Raw genomic sequence first — 18729 nt, forward strand, 5'->3', positions numbered from 1 at the left:
AAAATACTAAACATACCATCTGACTAACATTTAAAAAAATAACAATCATTAAACAAGCTACAATGTAAAAACACACCAGTTCAAAGACAAAAGACAAAGAATCATACATTGTTTGATAGAAGTATCAGCAGCTTCTACAAGGATGTCCTTCATAAGGCACTTCACCTTTACAAGCAGGAGTGATGCCACCATGTCAAAGTCTCCTGGGCCTAATGCCATGCCCTGTTCCCCACTACCTGGAAGAGTCTCGCCTCCAGCTCTCCCAGGGACCAAACGGCAGGAAGATTCCAGGGGAAAAGTGGCCACTGTATGTGCCCAGTCTGTGCTCCTGCCTCATGCATTGCACGCAGCAGAGATATGGCCCAGAAATGCTTAGAACCTGCAGATGCCCATCTGCTCCTGTTGGGAAGCCAGACCTCAAAAATAAAGCCCTAAGAAAGTTTCAGAGCATTGAAACTTTTATCTAAGAACTCACTATCTATACTGTGCACATGCCACTTACCTTGGCATTTTCTGCATTTGCCTCTGAGCCTGTCCTGAAATAGATGGCAGGACCACAAAGGAGGCAACTACACCACTTCACAAACTACTGACAGAGTTCGGCAGCAGATAAATCACAGCATACTACAGAATACCAGGCCATCCCTACCAAGTGGCACAACACATGAACTATCTCCAACAGAAACGTTTGCTGGACTAGAAGTTTGTTCATGCTTCTAATGTTACAGATTTTGTCTGCTTAGTGACCTGACTACACAAATAGGCAAATCATCAGCAGCTCCCTCAACACTGTGCATAGATGTGCTTCCACACAGATCAAACAGATGTGAGTTTTGAGACCACACGATTACACCTATTCTCGCCATTTGGAAAATACACATACAGTTTTACAGAGACAGTGATCACATTCTCCACAGCCACTGAAAATAATATGCAATTCTCTTAATTTTCAGTGAATATATTTCTATGTAAAAGGAACAAGCACCATCTGGTACAGATGAGCAGGGTAAAGTACAGAAATTCAGTCACTAAATCAGTATACGAGAAATAGATTAAACAAATATCACTTGGGAATAGTCCAAGTATACTTATGTTTCCTCAGAATGCGTGTAGGGAGCAAATGAAGTAAACGTCTCTTGAGATCCTCTCTCACATTATATTTTTGACTTGTTCATTTCTTCAGATGAAAATTATCAGTATGGAAGAGCAGATAAAATGCTGAAAGATAGGGTTCTTTTTAAAATTCTACATAATATGGGTTTCCTGGAGTTCCAGTGTTTATTATGTTATTAAAATGGAACGCTTCAAGAATGACAAATACACATCACTGAATTGTGACAAGCATCGGTTGAGATTGTTGGATGGGAAAACTTTAGCCAAGGAACACAGGTCACGTTTTAGACCATTACTATCACCAGTCTTGGTGAAGCATAAGACCACGAAGCAAAGAATTAAAAAAAGCTTTAAAAAGCAGCTCTGGCAGAAGTACTAAGGTACATCTATCATAATAATGGTCTGCCTATCTCCCATGAATTTAAGGAGATATCTAGGAGCTGGCTCACTTTCAGACTCTTACCTCTAAGCTCCAGATATATTATTATGTCATCCAACTGGGCAGACTTTCAAAATCTCCTGTCACCTATGCCACTGATGACCATGTCACCTGTCCCACAAATTTTGAAAGACTCCTTAGATAAGCACCTGTATGTGTTGCTGGGTCGAGCATCTAAAGGGATTGGCCACTTACACTTTCAAAGCCCTAACAGGGTCTGCAGTCCTGATGGCCCTCTGAGCCCGTGTTAACTCTTATGCAGAAACACGGGACCCTCTGAATGCCCTTTTAAACATGGGAAAGCACAAAAACAACACAAAAATCCCAGTAGCTCATAAAAGCTTTAAGTCCCAAGAAAAGGAAGGGAATGTCCCCAAATTACTTGTTCTCTCCTTTTCTCTGGTCTCTACGCTAAACAATTACAAGTATTATCTAGGCTGAGAAAATACAAAGGTACAACATATGCACTACAAAACCAACCAAACAAAAAACCAAACAAACCAAAAAACAAACAACAAACAAGAAAACCAAACCAAAAAACCCACACCAAACAGGAAAAAGCGATGGGAGAGCTTGAAGCAGTCCAAAACCTGAGTCCAAATTTCTGAAAACTATATTTTAAAATTCCAATTGTTTTATAAACCCACTCTTAAGCTAATGTCTGGTGCCTAATTTTCTACTAATGATGACTTCAGTTGAGTCTTCAAGTAACTCCTCTGAAGAATTTAACTTCATGGGACTTTGCCCTCTCTCTATCAACAATTGTGACTGCTTTCTATGCAAGAAAAAGAGGTTAACTATTTTTTCACAGAAGCAAAAATGTACACAATGCACTCTATTGAGCACCTTGTAACAGACAAAAGTAGGGATAAAAAAGAGATTTAGCACTGCTATTTCTGTCACATTAATTCCATCCCATATAATTTTCCTGCTGTTTCTATGAATGTTGCGTAGAAATTTTAACCACACAATTTTAAAACATATACATGCCCAAATGCAAACTAGATGCTTTTAATTTATGTTTTATAGTAAGAATGAACAAGTGTAAATATCTGCATACTGTAATAAAACCAGTTTCTGAAAAATTGTGTTTAACAGAACTATAAAGGAAAAACTTCAGCAATGTATAAAAGTCACATGACCTTAGATTATGTTATACCATAAGCCATTCTGCACTATACTTTAAAATGCCAATTTCCCTAACACACTGTAAAAACTCCAGAAAACAACAGAGCTTCATAAGCACAACATACATTGCTTTTTATTATACCATGTCGCTGATACGCTTTGGAATGAGCTCAGTACTCTGCCCTGCTGCAGGGGCTGCACACTCGATAGCCAAGGCAAAGCCTGGGATTTGCAGTTACCTCTTTTCCGATTTCCACACAAATTCAGAGGCGCCAAGAGATCCGCTGGTCAGTGATCTTTCCAAACTGCAGCCGTTGGGAACCGTTAGTGCAGCGCAGGGCGAGTCACAGCACCGCCGGCCTGAGGAAACTGCCCATCATTTACAACGACACACTCGAAGCTATTTACAACGGTCATTCCGGCTGACTTAATTCCCACTAATTACACCCTGCCGAAGCACTTGACTAAATTCTATTCGAGCACCGCTTCGGCGCGCCCCGCCTCGCCCGGTAAGTTCGAGGGCGGCGCGCAGGACGCGGTGCCTCGCTCCCACAGCCGGCGGCAGTGACAGGAAGAAGGGCCGGAGCCCCGCGCGGTCTCTCGGAGGAAAACCTCCCACCTCTTTCCCAGCCCCCGGGGGGAGCAGAGAGGGCAGGCCCGGCGCTGAAGCGGGTGTAAAACATGTCTCACGGCACCGTGACTAAACTCTGGCGGCGCAACGCCAGCCGCATCCCCCAAATACAGTGCGCGCAACGCGCCTTGGGAGACACCTGCATACGTGTCGCTCAGGCAGGGACCCAAGTAGGAAGACAACAAGTTAAAAAATAATAAAAACATAAGTTATGTAATTATTAAATATATATAAATATCTAAATTAAAAACCAAAACGCGTCCCCCACCTTGTTTGATCAGGCAAAGATTACCACAGGCGCGGCAGGAAAATGCCTATCGCCCCCTCCCGCCGCCCCCAACGGCCACACACCCGCTCTCCGGGCACCCTCCGTGGGGAGGAGGCAATCAGCGACCCCCGAGACGGAGCCCCGGAGGCCCCGCTGCCGCCAGACCGGGCCGGCAGCCCCCGGAAGGCAGCGGCCGCCGTCTCCCCTCACGGCTTTGTTGTGACAACGGCGCAGGCAGCCGGGGCAGATACTCACACGCACGGGAGGAAAGGCAAACAGAGCGGAATGGGGAACCACGCAGCGCTGTGGCGGCTGATCCGACGCTGATCTACGCAGCCCGGGCCGGCCCCCTCGCGTCGCCGGGCGGGGAAAGGCGGTGCCTGCGGGGGGCGGGAAGGCAGCCGGGGAAGTCCCGGCCCCCCCGCCTTCCCGCCCCGCTTGGCTCCGCAGGAAGCGGGGAGGAAGCTGGGGCTGTCCCTGGGGCGATGGCGCTCCAAGCTGAGGTGATAGTCCCCAGGCTGAGGTGATGCGGCTGCATGCTGAACTTAATAGTGCCCCAAGTTGAGCCGGCTGTCCCCAGATGGAGGTGACAGGGCTCCAGGTTGAGGTGGTGGGGTCGTATGCCGAGGTGATGCTGCCTCCAGTTGAGGTGATGGGGCTCCAGGTTGATATGATGATGCTCCGTGTTGAGGCAGTGGGGTCCCATGCTGAGGTGATAGTGCCCATAGCTGAGGTGATGGTCCTCAGGCTGAGGCAATGGGGCTCCAGATTGAGGTGACAGAGCTCCACGTTGAGGTGGCTGGACCACACGCTGAGGTGACGGTGCCTCAGGTTGAGATGGTAGTGCTCTAGGCTGAGGTGCTGGCTCTCCATTTTGAGGTGATGGCATCCCAGGTTGAGATAACAATATCCCAGGTTGAGGCAACGAGGCTCTGTGCTGAGGTGATGGCTTTCCTTGTTGGGGTTAAGAGTGCCCCAGGTTGGGATGATGGCGCTCCTTGTTGAGGTTCTGGCAGCCCACATGGAGGGGTGGCAACCCACGTTGATGGGATGGCGCCCCAGGCTGAGGTCAAAGTGCCCCACCTCGAGGCAGTGGTGTCCCATGTTACGACAACAGTGCCCCAGGCTGAGGAGATAGGCCCTCACATTATAATGGCAGGACTGTGGGACCAAGCTACACATCCTGAGAAAATGGAGGGGGGCAACTGATCTGGATGGCTTCTTGGGACATCTGACTCAAATCTTTGGGGTTGGATCAGGACATTTCTGTGAGTCAACCTGATCTCAGCGTCCTTGAATCTCAGCAGAAGTATTGCAGAAACATGGATGAAGCCTTCAGGGAGAGTTTAATTACTTCCAGCACTCACTAGGTAAGTGGTGACTACCTGCTAGTGATCTGCCACTGGGAAGCAGTAGTGTCCTGTGTAAGGGTGGGAAAGTTTCGGCTCTTTAGAAAGGGTCAGATGTTGGTATTTCTTTAATAACAGTAATGTTACTTTCTAACAAATCAGGAATTAATTATGTGAAAGACTTCTAAATTACTGATCCAAGCATTTAAAACTAAAAATTCAGCTTTACTTTGGCCCCGTTGTTCATCACGGAAAAGATTGAATGATATGATCACGTTTTTTTCTGATTTGACTAGGGGCTGTGCAGTCAATTGTTGTGTATAAGTGCATGTTTCACTTGGCACGTGAACATGCATACACACAGAGGCACAGATATATGTGTGTGTGTATGTATATATATAGACACATATTTTTAAATACATATAGTGAATGTGTAAGAACACTATAAGAAAAGAAAGAAAATATCTTAAGACACATGAATGTCTCTACATTAACTAGAGTCTAGTCCTACTTGTGCTACACAGTGTTTAATGGAGGTTCTGCAAATTATGTAGACTAATTTTTCATGCCTGGTCATGTGCTTCATTCTTATTTTTCTGTAACCTTACTTGACTCATTGTTGAAATGCTGAATAATCACAACTGCAGCTAAATCAATGGAAGCTGTATTTGGAAATTATCAAGGGCTATAAAATGCTGAACACTCAAAAAAAATTGTCTTAGGTACCTCACATTGGGTGCTTTTTGTCCTTTTTTTTTCTTCCTGTGTGTTGGGTTCCTAACTACAAATAGGCAAAATAAAATGCCGTTTTCTCAAAAAGGCATAGCAAAAAAGGAAATTCAGTTAATATTAGTGTAACTTACATATTTTGTAGAAATATTGGCAACAAAATTAATAGTTCTCTTCTGAGAACAGTTTAACTCATTTTCAGTAATGGAGGAATGGTGCCTAATGGAAAGATAGTATATGATTGTGTAAAGTCTATATCTTAATGCCTTTACAATGGCATTCTTGTAAAGAGAAAAAGACAGTGTAAGTAGAAGTTTTCCAGTTGTAATATATATAAACACTGAGATAAAGTTTTATCAGACCAGCTATGTCTGCTTTAATGGCGACAGATTGTTTATATGGTTTCCACTGAAATGTGTCTACATTTTATGTTTTCAATCAAGTCCAAAGCATCTACCATTGCAGGGGACGTTTTAAAAGGCAAAAAATGTTGACAATTTTGAGCACCTTCATTCTACTAGCCTTTGAGAAATAATCACAATCATTTTCTTGAGTTTCTTGAAAGGTATCAAATAAGAGTTAAGACACTGAGAAAACATAACGGACAAACTCCTTTTCTCTTGCTCTATTAACCAAGGTTCATGAAATCAACTGCGTCCACTATCCAGTAAATATTGTTTCTCTCCTACAATTGTTCCTAACAGTGTTAGTTATCACTTTTCCATACCACCAGGTTGAAAAGTTCATGAAGACTTCTGGGTTTTGTGCCCAAGAGGCTTTTAAGAATTTCTAGGAACTTTTAATGTGACTGTAACTACAATGTAGCACCACAGCAGTTACAAAAATGCATGTAAATCATTCAAAGCTGTAAGTATGCTAAAAATATGAACTAAATATTTGCTTTACACATCTTTTCCCCCCTATAATGTAAATTTCTATTTCAGTTGAGAAATGGAAAATTGCAAACCTTTATAGCAATATCATCTGAGCCAGAAAGGCTCACAAAACAGAAAGTAAATGTGAAAAAGACTTTAGGAAAGTATTCAAGCTTGTCTAAACATTTTAAAGGGTCAAAGTTTGCAGTACCGTGAAGGTGAAAGTTACAAGATTGTCACTAAACACAGATATAAAAGTGTTCAGACCACTGGGGCCTTGACAAGGCCATGTTATAAACAGGTAAATTACACTCCTAGCTCAAAGGAAAAAAGTGAAGATGCTGACTCTCCCCCTAAATCAGACATAATTTCTGTTTTTAAACAAGATTAAAATAGTCTTAGCTTTGTAGGAAAGGTATTTGCTGTAATGCTTGATCAAGGTAGAGTTTGAATCTCTTATAAACTAGTTCCATGACTGAGTAAATAGTTACAGAAGGAGAATAAAATAACCCAAAGTTCAGAAAATTGACCTCTGAAGTCCTTTTGTCTTGTACAGAAAAGTAATTTTTAAAGTACAAAAGGGGAAGTTCAAATGACACTGAGGTAAACTTGAAAATTGCCGTTGACTTCAGTGGAGCTAGAATGTCATCTCAAATATTAAGAATTGTATGTCAGGTTGAAAAGTCATAGAATCTTATTAAAAACTAAAAGAAAAACAACCAAATCTCCCTCTACCTCTGTGGATACACCCTGGAGTTGATTTAGACATATCTAATTCAGGGTATGATGTGTAAATCCTAGCTAAAATTGGTGGGATTACTCATTCAGACAAGAACCGTTTTTGTGCGTAAGCACTGCAGGACTAAACTGTTATTGCAGGTAGGTTTACTTTTTTCTCTTCCTCTCCACTTCTGAGAATTAATACTCTAATAAGAAAATAATCTCTATTTACACAGGACTAACAACATTACATGCTCTGCTTCAGGTTAATTTAAAAATTCAGCTCCCTTAAGTAGTTTTGACAGAGGCCCGGGCAGTTTCCTGAATGCATTTGCACTAGAAGGCCTCTACACACTCTGTCTGGTTTCTTGTGTGGATCTTTATTAAGATCCAAGAATAGATCTTGAACTCAGTCCAAAGCCCTGTATTTCCTGAAATCTTTGAGGAATAAAGTGTGTGCTGGGAGATGGATCTTTGCTTTTTGTTTTCTGCCTGATGAGAATAAAATAACTATATAGGAAACGTTCTGGCATGTTGGGCCTTATCCAAAAGCTTTCAGACTCTGAAAGACCAACTCTCCATTGGTCTTAATGATCAGGCATATTGAAAAACCTTTGTTCCCCAAGCCCTTCAGTGAAGCATCAGGATCTTTTGGCACATGATAGTTCGCATGGGAATGGACTGTCATTGCATTAGTATTTTCACTGTTATGGTACGATTTTCACCTTTAGTCACACTACTTAAATAATCAATTTCAGACACTCTGTGAATGGTCTGAGCTAGCATTTAAAAGGTCTTTGTGCAATTGAATATCCACTAAATAGAATAAACTGTGTAATAGAATATTATTTAAGTTACTGTAAGGATTTTGGATCACATTAAGGAGCAGTGTCTCTTTTCATCAGTGACTGAAATGGGAGCTAAAGTCACTCTGAAATTACTTTGGGATTCTAAGAAGAAATACATTGCTATGCAAACCCCTAATAGATAATGCCATGTGTATATGGAGACAATTTTGTACACAGAAGTTTTACAGAATGTGAATAAATCAAAAGGACTCGAACCCCAGCACCAATAGCCGTTGTTTAACAGGTAACATTCAGGGCTATTTTGCACAGAGTAGTGGCAATCTGAAAAGTGTTTCCCACAAGTCTCAATACCTGTAAACACTTTTGCAGTGTTTAACTTTCTTAATGGGATACTGTTCTTAAAATGAAACCCATGAGTAAACGCTTATAAATCAGGTTTTGCACAGCCTGGCTTCCTCAAGGAAAGAATTGTCTTTCACTCCTACTCTGAAGAGAGCAAGGCTTCCCACTCTGGCTGTGGTTGGTAGCTGCTGTGAACTTGTACTTTCCAAGGAGCTGCCATTGCACCACGCCTATGGCAAGGTGAACACGCATCCCAAGCACGGCTGAAATATGGCAAAGCTTTTGCCATATGAGGAATTTGTTGTCAGAATCTGCCACAAGCAGTTATAAAACATCAGAGCAGCGGAGGGGGAGTAGTGATGGGAGTGCTTGCGGGCTTTGTCTGGGCTACTGGGGCTGGTTTGGGCAGAATCTCTGTTATTTAAATCGCTGTTCTATCAAGTTTTTATATCTGAAATCACACAGAATCACAGAATGTTAGGGATTGGAAGTGACCTTGAAAGATCATCTAGTCCAATCCTGCCGCTGGAGCAGGAACACCTACATGAGGTTACACAGGAAGGCGTCCAGGCGGGTTTAAAATTTCTCCAGAGAAGGAGACTCTACAACCTCCCTGGGCAGACTGTTCCAGTGTTCTGGCACCCTCACTGAGAAGTTTCTCCTCAAATTTAAGTGGAACCTCCTGTGTTCCAGTTTATACCCACTGCCCCTTGTCTTATCATTGCTTGTCACCAAGAAGAGCCTAGCTCCATCCTCCTGACACTCACCCTTTTTATATTTATAAACATTAATGAGGTCACCCCTCAGTCTCCTCCAAACCAAAGAGCCCCAGCTCCCTCAGCCTTTCCTCATAATGGAGATGCTCCACTCCCTTAATCATCTTTGTTGCCCTGCGCTGGACTCTCTCCAGCAGTTCTCTGTCCTTCTTGAACTGAGGGGCCCAGAACTCAACACAGTATTCCAGATAATAAATATTGCGGATAATATTCCAGATAAAAATCCAGTGATTTATGATTTCCTTTGGCTGATCAAAGGGGTACAGGCATCGGGGTGCGTACAGCCCCTACTCAGGAGGCGGCCTGGACCTCAGAGACACTCCCGGGCCTCGGTGCTACAGCCAGACCACCCCGGGCCCCGCTGGGCCGAGCCGCGGCCTGCAGCCCCCAGCTTTCCGCGGGTCCCGGCTCCACACCGCAGCGGGCGGGGATCCCGCGGGGCGGTACGTCCTCCTGCTCGCCTCGTCCGAGCGCAGTAGTTGCCCGGCCTGTGCGCCGCGCTACGACGGAGCCCCGCGGGGCCCACTCCGGAGCAGGACGGCCGGGCCCGGCCGCGGGGCGGCGCGGCGGCCGCACATGTCCCCGGCCCGCCCGGCAGGCACCGCCTCCGCCTCCTCCCCCTCCCGGTCACGGAGCGGCACGGCGGGGCCTCCCCGGCTGCCGCCACGGCGCTCGGCTCCCGCCGCCCACCGGCGGGCAGCGCTGCCTTCTCAGCCGCCGCCACGAAGCGGCCAGGCCGCCGCGCACCCGCCTGCCGCCGGGCATGAGCTCCGGCTCCCCCGGCGGCCGCAGCGGTGCCAGTGGCGGCGGCGTGCGGCGGAGGAGGCGGCGGAGAAGAGGAGGGGGCCCGAGAGCGGCGACCTGCGCAGGGGGCTGCCGCGGCGGGAGATGCTCTTGCTCCCAGCGGCGCCAGGAGCAGCATGTTCCCCGGTGCCGACAGCGCTAGCAGTACGGCCGGGCAGCCCGAGGCGGCGGGGGCTGCCGCCCCCGGCCCGCCGGGCTCGCACGGCCCCAGCGGCGAGGCCGGCTGCCGCAGCGCTCCGGCGGCCGCCGCTGTGGCCGGCGGCGGCGAGGAAGAGACGGCGGAAGATGAGGAGGACGAGGATTCCGGCTCGTCCCGCTTCGTGCTGGCGGCGGGGCTGGGGCTGCTGGCCGTGTCCGTCGTCCACCTGGGGCAGGAGCGGGCCGAGGCGGGGGGCGGCGGGCCGCCGTGCCTGGCCCTGCTGCTGCTCCGCCTCACCCTCTACGCGGGCTGCGCCGCTGCCGCCGCCGCGCTGGGCACCCTGATCGTCCTCGTCTGTCGCGGCCGCCGCCGCCTGCCGCCGCCGGAGTTCGCCGCCGCCGCTCCGGTGCTGCGGGTCACGGTGGTAAGTGGCGGGGGGGAGCGGGGCGGGCGGCGGCCGCGGCGCGCCCTCCCCTTGGCGGCGGCGGGAGAGCGGGAGGAGGGGACGGGGCGGCGGGGCCACCCAAACCCGCTGTCCCGCCGTCCTCCCGCGGCCGCAGCAGCCTGCCCGTCCTCTGCCGCTCGTCGGGGCTTCACATGAGAAAAGTTGCGCTGGAGGGTAGCAGGCTGGCAGGAAAAATCAAGACTTTGCTCTGAGAGAGACCTTCGGGTTGCGGGAACGCTCGTATTGCAATTTGTTGTTGGCTGTGTCTCAAATAATTTTCTGCTCCTTTAGTTGAAATGTCATTAGTAAAAGAGGGAGATGTGCCCTAAGAGCCAGTGTAGCTTTGCTTGAGTGTGTGCTCTGAAGTTGGGCAGCTTTAGATAGTGTTATCATAATGCCTTCAGGAAGTACCAATGTGTTCTCAAACAGCTGCAGACCTCTATGCAAAAGGTAAACAAATTTATTTTCCGTACATCTTCTAGAACATATTAACTCATGTTCATGAGCTCTTTGTAGCTCACTGCTCAGGAGTATTGTTTTGGTTTCTTCTGAACGTGACTGGTAGCACAAAGTTTTTGGAGACTGACTGCAGGTGCTGGTCAAAATAACTTTCCTCCCATCCATGCCCCTGCTCCCTGTCAAGTCATCCAACACTCCAGAGCTGATCCTAGACAGGTGCGAAAAACTACTGCTGGAAACGAGGGTCTGCTTGTGCTCCTGCTCTTCCCATAGGTCGCAGGGATGTGTGCACGGCCCCTCACCCCTGAGCTGTAGACCTTAGCGGGGTGAAGTGCTGCAGCAGGACACAGTACCACTTAAGTACTGTTTCACTTTGATAGTGTCATGGAGGGTACCTGAGAGTGCTCTGCAAAGAAAAATGAGCATAATTTGTGCCACCTTGGTGTACAGGCTAGCTGTTCATTGCATTTAGTACATGTGCTCTTCCTGTTAGCAGCGAGTAAATGACACTGTCGCTTCTGTGTTTCTGGGGCTGCGGTCGATGCAGCTGAATTTGCAGAAAGCAGAGGGTGCTGGCAGGGCAGAGAACTTGTTAGAAATCACTCGCTGAAATAGTTTGCCCTCCTTCTATCTTGCCAATCAAATTGGCTAATGACCTGCAGCAGTGGTTTATTCCTCTGTTCTTTGACCTAGAGAGGGAAAGAACCTGTGTTTGTGAACAATATTTTTTCCAGGCCTGCATAATGGCATCTGGCAGAACATTATTGTCAGTCGAAGGGATCTTTTGGCTGAGGTTTGGTGACTTCAGTGAATAATACCACTTTCAAAGGTGTGTTCAGGATTTGTTCGTGCAGTGTGTATGTGTGTGTGATACTCATTTTGTCTTCTGGGTAGACTATTTTAAAATTGTCTTTGCTTTGAAGACTCAACATCATACTCAGCTTTTTGAAGGGAGCGAAGAATAAATAGTGTGTACAAGCATTAGAAGAGGGAACTGGGGAAGCAAGAAGAGGTAATGCAAGAAGTCAACAAGTGATAAGCAGAAGGTACATGCCCTGTATGTAGTGTATTAGGTGGGTACAGCCAGGGATTGTTCCGCTGGTTTTTGGCATAGGAATGCTTGGGAACAAATGTGAATTAAATCCATAAGCACTTGGTTAGTAAATGACTACATGTTTTTGCATTTCACCATTCAACTACCTTACACCAAATGGGGAAAAAATCCAAACGAAACAGAGAAAAGAAAAATGCATCAGTAATTAATTCCTGTTGCCTTCAGATTTGCAAGATTAAATACTTCACTCATAATGCCATAGCTCCAGTGATATTTATGTGCTGGTATAGTTATCTGAACATCTGGATGAGCATTAATTTACTTTTAGGAGAACATACTGTATACATAGTACAAAAAATGTTTATATAAACTTAATAACTGAAATCTCCCTGCTGCCACAATGATGGGCAACTTCCAGATTTGTGGAAGAGCCAAACAAAATCCATTTAATTTGAGAAGCCAAGAATTGAAGAAGAAAAAAAATTGCTCTCTTTCTCTCTCCCTTTGTGAAATACATAGCACATAAGACCACTGAACAGGAATGAAAGTAGAACTGTCCAGAGACAAAAACTATCACTTCAGTTACTAAACCATATGCGCTATCTTTTTTGTGGTCTGTTACTATCTGTTTCTCTTCAAGATGTTCTCCTTTAGTGTCCATTCATTGGATTTGTATATGTAAATAGTGCACACCTGCTCTTGCTTTCTGTGGTCTAGTATGTGGCGGATTTATTGTAGCTCTATGGTATGTTTCCATTGTTTTGGAAGGGAACTGAAATCTGTTATTTAAAAGTCACTGCTAAAGCTGCAGTACCTGCTTGTAACCCTTTTCCTGGGATCGTTTCTTTACCCTCTCCCTGACCCAGTTAAAATTTGTCTTTATTCCCTCTTCCCACTGTTCTCAAAATTTAACCTGGCTGTATGAAAGGGACTGTCAAAAAGGAGCTGTAGTTCCAGGCATCTTATTTGGTTTTCTCATACTTTCCATTTAGTTTTGTTGATTTCTTTCTGATACAAAATGGCTTCAGGGCCACAAAGCTCTTTGATATACTTTTTTGAACACAGTTTTGTATATGTTTAGCTGATTTCTTAATTGGTGCTTCAGCAACATGTAGGTCAAGAAAATAATAGTGTCTAGATAGGCAGCATATAAGAATGTAGGCCATTCACTAAAATGTTTATTGCAAAGTTTCCTCCATACATTTATTTTTGAAAAATTTGTAGGTTAATCTTTTACTGTACATCATCCTTTTGCATTTACACTGCTTTATTGTCATTCAGTTGTTACTCTCTCATTTTTCGTAGAGCCTTGTGATCCTGTTGCCGTGTCTTTTCTGGGAGCCAGTAGTATGATGACTGTAAAGCTATAATTTCTTCAACCTTGTTATGCCTTTTCCTCAAGAATAGGGAAGAACCCTCTGTTGTCCTAATAGCTTAAACCTCCTTTTTTTTTTCTTTTTTTTTAGGAAAGGATTTTATGGCTGGCATCTTGCTCTACATGTGTCTTATGTATATGAACTCAAGGCAGATAGGTTCATTTTTTGTTCTTTTAGTGATTTTCACATTGGGGTTAAGAAATGAAGAAACACTAAGTATTTGGTAATAAATATTTACTCTAGTGAGAGTCAGGCTTAGCTCTGGGAAAGTGAGTGGGAGTACTCTTGATCAACTTCAAAGAGACTTGAATAGAGTTCTTTATACTGTGCTGAAAAAAGGGAGTTTTTGTAAGTTCTCGATTCTGTAAGCACTTACAATGTGAGTTTCCTGCTGTTGGTTTTTGTGGACCTGTTCACGCAAGTGAGTAACTTGGGTGAGGATGTGCTATGTGGCGGGTTCAGACTTTAGAATAGCAAGGTGTGTGCCTTTTCCATTTTGCTTGAACTGGCTACTAGAGAATCCATTTTTCCAAATGTGAAGCTGTGCTTTGTCCCAGATATTGTTTGTGTAACCCTTTTGGGACTCGAAAGGTGAAGACTTTCTGATGAAAGTCGGGTGTCTCAGCAAGAGCATTTGAAATCTGCTGAGAACTGCAAAGCAAGGTGTGCGGTTTACATCCCCTCAGTGAAGTGTGCTTTCAACATAATCTTCCTGTACACGAGAGCTCTGGTTGCAAGGTGTATCTGGGCAGTCTTCTGGCTTCCACATAAAGCTTTGTGTTTCTTCATGTGTTCTTTTATATTTTCATTGGAAAGAGAAGGGAAGAAGGGTGTATGGGCAATTCTTAACACTGTTTTACTTATTAATTTAAGTACTTGCAGGCATTAATAATGTTGGGAAGTAGTTTCCATTGATATTGGGAATTGAATGACACCTTGAAATTGTACATTATGCAGTTGTCAGATATTTTTCAGCACTTCTCAGGAGCTGTTTTACAACAAGGTTATTCATGGTAGAGGAGGATAGCAAAATGCAGACAAGAAAAAGGCATGGTGACCCAATTGTAATTCTGTAAAAATGTATGTCTCAAAGGGGATTTTCACGTTTCAAGTATCAATGGACTTGCTCATATGAAAGGTAGCCCTGGTTAGAACATGTGTCACCTTTTTAAATTCAAGCTTGCTCCCTACGCTGCTGTTAGCTTGTGTGGTCGTAGGGGAGATGCCTTTGACTCATACAAAGAGCCATGTTAACAAGTTAGTGGGAAGGGGATGGAAAACACATTTTCCCACGTTTCCAGTGTGAGTTGTTTCTCTGCCAAAAAAACTGGCAGAAGAGAGTTTTCAGCATAGTATTTGGACTCTGATTCAAAGCAAAAACTCTGAATAATAGAGAGTTGGGTGATCAACTTCATTTACATAATGCAAAATCTAAGGATTCGTTTATTAGATTTAAGGACTGCATTTTAAATTCAGATTAAATGCGTGGTTATCTGTATAGTGAATGATCTACCTAGTCTGTCTTGTAGCACTAACAGAAAAGTAATAAATGTGGGTTTTGCCAACAAAAAGTATATGCTTATTCCAATGTCCTGGCTTTAGTTTCCTGTGATTAACAGTAGCCAACAATTTTGAGTATTTATTTAAAACTTAGCTCCTGATGTATTTGGTCACTCCCTTTCTCTTCTGTTCAGTAGCTCTCTGTTTTCAGAAATAGTTTAGTCTTTCTGGCCCTGAGGGAGACAAATGTGACTGTGTTTTATGTTCCTAAAGGCTTGTTCCATCCTTGATCATGGACTATTTATGAATCTGACATTAATGGGAGGGCATGGGTAAGTCTTTTCTTATTGGATCAGGTAATCTTTGAAATCTCTGGGTCCTGGAAGATAGTACTGTTTTTTGTTTAACCCATAGGAGGATGAGTAGTGAGATTATTAGAAGTGTTCTGAGTGATTCAGATGGGATGGCAACTTAACCTAGGCTGAGAATTTGCCATGGTATCCAAGCGGAGTGCTCTGTTCTTTTTGAGGAACATAAGGGAAGTGGGGAGAAAGGACACCCAGTTTTATTTTCCTTCATTCTTGGACTTTTCCCACCAATGGAAGCTTGTGAAGGTAAACTGGCAGCAGCCCCAGCAGCTGTAGGAAGCAGAAGATTTGCCAACCGTGGGCAACAATTTCAAGGGTGATGCAAAGCAGTTCTTGAGGTGAGGAGCAGTTTGAAGCAGCTGTGAGGGAGACAAAAACTTCCTAACTTCTTGCAGTCTTGATCTTTATACCTTAGTAAGTCTTCAAAAGTGTTTATGGGGTCTTTATCAACCGAAAGCCGAGCATGCTCTATGTTCTGTCTCATTCTCTGCTCCATTAGGGAGTATTTAGAGCTCTGACACTGCAGGATTTTTACTGTTACTGCTGCCAGTCATTACAATCTGCTTGCTGCTCTTCTGTTATGCTTGTTTTAGATCCTCATGGGCTTGCAACCAAATAGTCTAATCTACTGCCATTCTTTTAATTTATCACTTATTTCTGGATTGAAAGGAGAGGATGTGTTTAAGTTTTATTTGTTTTTAACAGAACTGGGAGTCTGATACTTCTGGTTTAAGTGTTATTTCTTACATAGGCTTTTTAACAGCTTTTGATGATGTGGGTGAGTTAACTATTAGACAAGTCTTGAAATTAAAATACTGAACAGATATAATAGCATTGCCTTCCGATTTCAGGAATATTTTAAAATTTTAAGATAATGTTGCATGAATCTCAAACGCTCAGTTCAGTGGGGGCCTGTTACACTTTGGGGCCTCTAGTCTGGACGTTTCTGCTACAGTTTATCTTTAGGGATCTGTGGAATATCTGTTATCCTTACGGATTTATAAGCTTTTTCAGAATTGAAGTTTTGTCAGGACTGCACGTGTTTATTACCTGCGGGCGTAACTTTGAAGTGATGACTTTATTCTTACAGGAGACTGATCTCAGGAAATGAAATGTTTTTCAGACTCGGTGTCTCACTTATTTGTCCCATAACTCCTTAGTGGTGAGCAGACTTAGTTTTCCATGCAGTTTTTTGTCCATCATGTATATTTAGAGTTTTATTGTCTTGTCACGCAACTCTTTCTGTTTCTTTCTATTGTATCCCGTGTTGTCTTCAGCTCTGCATTGTATTGTGCTTGACATGTAATTTTCTCAACGTTGTGTTAGATTGACATTTTATATTTAGGTGTGGATCAGGCTACTTTTACATTTGTAGGGACTGCTCCTCACTTTTCAAAAGTGTTTTATGATGGACAATGTAACTAGGGAGCTAGTTTACTTCTGATAACGGAGCCATGGCCAGTCAGTAAGGAAGACAGGTGGTGGGCTCACTGGGCTCTTGCTGTCCAAGTCTCTGGCAGGGGAGTCCTAAAGGTGGAACCAAAACCTCTGTAGTAAGGTCAAGAGTGAAACCATCTTGCATTCAAGATATGCTTTGGGATTGAAAGTACTGTACACATGTAGCAGAAACATTTTGAAAATAAAATCTGATCATGTTCCTTCTTATTGCCAGGTCTTGGTTCCTCATGCTCTGCAAAAGAGAACAGCAAAATTTACCCAAGAAAAAGGCAGTTATGTAGAACACTATATCATTTCCCAAGCTGCCACCTTGTTATGTGATTAAAAAAAAAAAGTCGTATAGTCGTAAGGGGAACAAGTTTGTGTTGTGTCCATGGGAGATTTATATGACCAGTAATTCTGTACAATTTTTCCCCTCCTGAGCGCAGTGAAAGAGAGCAAGTCCATTCTGCATGTTTCGTGGTGCTCTGGTAAAGACAGAACACCCTACGTTTGTAGGGTGAAAAGTCATGTGGGAAGGCGGGGGATAGCAGTAGATGAGGCAGGAGTTCCTCTCTGGTCATCAAGCTGAGCCTGTGCAGGTTTTTCTGGCTTGGCAGCAATTCAGTTTTCATAGCATATGGCTCCTTTGGCCTTGAAGTGTAGACCATAGGTTCTTCTCTGTTTCTAACAGAAGAGGAGAGCGTGGATATGCTCAGTAGGCTGGGGCTGTGCAAAGACCCTGAGAATTCATGTAAGTCTTTTGATGGTGATATTAAAGATCCCAGCAGAGAATAATGCTGTATTTCTTGCTGAGCAGAAATTGAAATGCTTAATTTCAAATTATTTCTTAGCTATACTGATGGGAATGGAAGTATTACCTGAGAAAAGTTTCATTTTCATATTCTTATCTGTCTAGTATTATATGAAATCTCAAGTGAAGGAAGTTCTGCCCTGAATATAAAGTTTTTATACCACCACAGTTTCGTCAGTTTTGATTGTGGTACATTGAAGACAGGAGATCCCCATGTAATGAACACAGTTTACATGTTCCAGAAGCTACTGTGTTAGTGGAAATAAGATACGCTGATCTTAAAAAATTGTTATTGAGATAATGATTCTTAACATAATAGCATTAACATACTTTAAGTATGTTGATTTTTTTTAAAATGGGTAGTTATGGTATCCCTTAATATATGTACATTAATGCTTAATGTGACAAATACATACTTGCTTTGTAATCTAAGATAGAACTATAGGTATTAATTAAGAATATTAATATTTTGTGAATAGAAGACTTATTTTTGCATCATAATTTGAAGTAATATTTAAGACTATAAGAAAACCTCTATCCAGATCAGTTACAGCTGAATTTATGGAGAGTTCAGTGAAGTTTTATTTGAAGCTGTGACTCTATCATCCAATTCAAGTCTGATGTTAATATATGTTTTACAAATAAAAGAAGAAAGTTAATAGGGGAGCAGTAGGTGGAGCGAGTGGCTTTGAGGAACTAGATAGTTCTTGTATGCTGAATTAGACGTCGTCTTTACCTTTTAGATCAGTGATTAAACTGAGCATCTCATGCACAATGCCCATTTATATTGTGGGATCTGTCCTGAGCTCTGTTTTAGTTTTATTGTAATTGAGTTAATGTAATAGAAATAATTGCTAATTTTTCTCTGCTTCTGGCTTTAATTGCATAGCAGGATAAGTCTGTGTGTGGCGTGCCTGTAGCATGTGCCCAGCTTTCTGCTGTTACGTTTTAAGAATTGCATTTGATGACTGAGTGTTGCAGATGGATTTCTTGATGGTGGAAGTTATTCCTGTGTTCTCCATGCTTTACCATTTATTCAGTGTAGTTGCTGAAACACCTTAATTTATAATTTAACATTTATTGTTTTCTTCAGAACTAATTTTAAATTACTTAAATCGTTTAAACTAATAAATGACATTAACTTCATTTTTGCT

General features: G+C 43.6%; 2 protein-coding genes across 4 annotated transcripts in view; one reads left to right on the forward strand and one right to left on the reverse strand.

Annotated features, from left to right (window-relative positions):
• CFAP97 (cilia and flagella associated protein 97) overlaps positions 1-3897 on the reverse strand; it is a 29924-nt gene extending 26027 nt beyond the window's left edge. The window contains exons 1-2 of one of the 2 annotated variants that reach the window (XM_065634771.1): positions 3835-3897; positions 2920-3040 (exon numbers count right to left, since the gene is read on the reverse strand). The gene's annotated coding sequence lies outside the window, so the exon portion shown is untranslated. The remainder of the gene's footprint in view (positions 1-2919; positions 3041-3834) is intronic. The other variant, XM_065634769.1, reaches the window with a different exon arrangement.
• Positions 3898-10463: 6566 nt separating this feature from the next.
• Positions 10464-18729, forward strand: part of SNX25 (sorting nexin 25) — an 86210-nt gene continuing 77944 nt past the window's right edge. For both annotated transcript variants that reach the window (XM_065633559.1, XM_065633560.1), the window contains exon 1: positions 10464-10546. The gene's annotated coding sequence lies outside the window, so the exon portion shown is untranslated. The remainder of the gene's footprint in view (positions 10547-18729) is intronic.

The sequence above is a fragment of the Caloenas nicobarica genome, chromosome 4, assembly GCF_036013445.1.
Source record: "Caloenas nicobarica isolate bCalNic1 chromosome 4, bCalNic1.hap1, whole genome shotgun sequence".
Taxonomy (NCBI): Eukaryota; Metazoa; Chordata; class Aves; order Columbiformes; family Columbidae; genus Caloenas; species Caloenas nicobarica.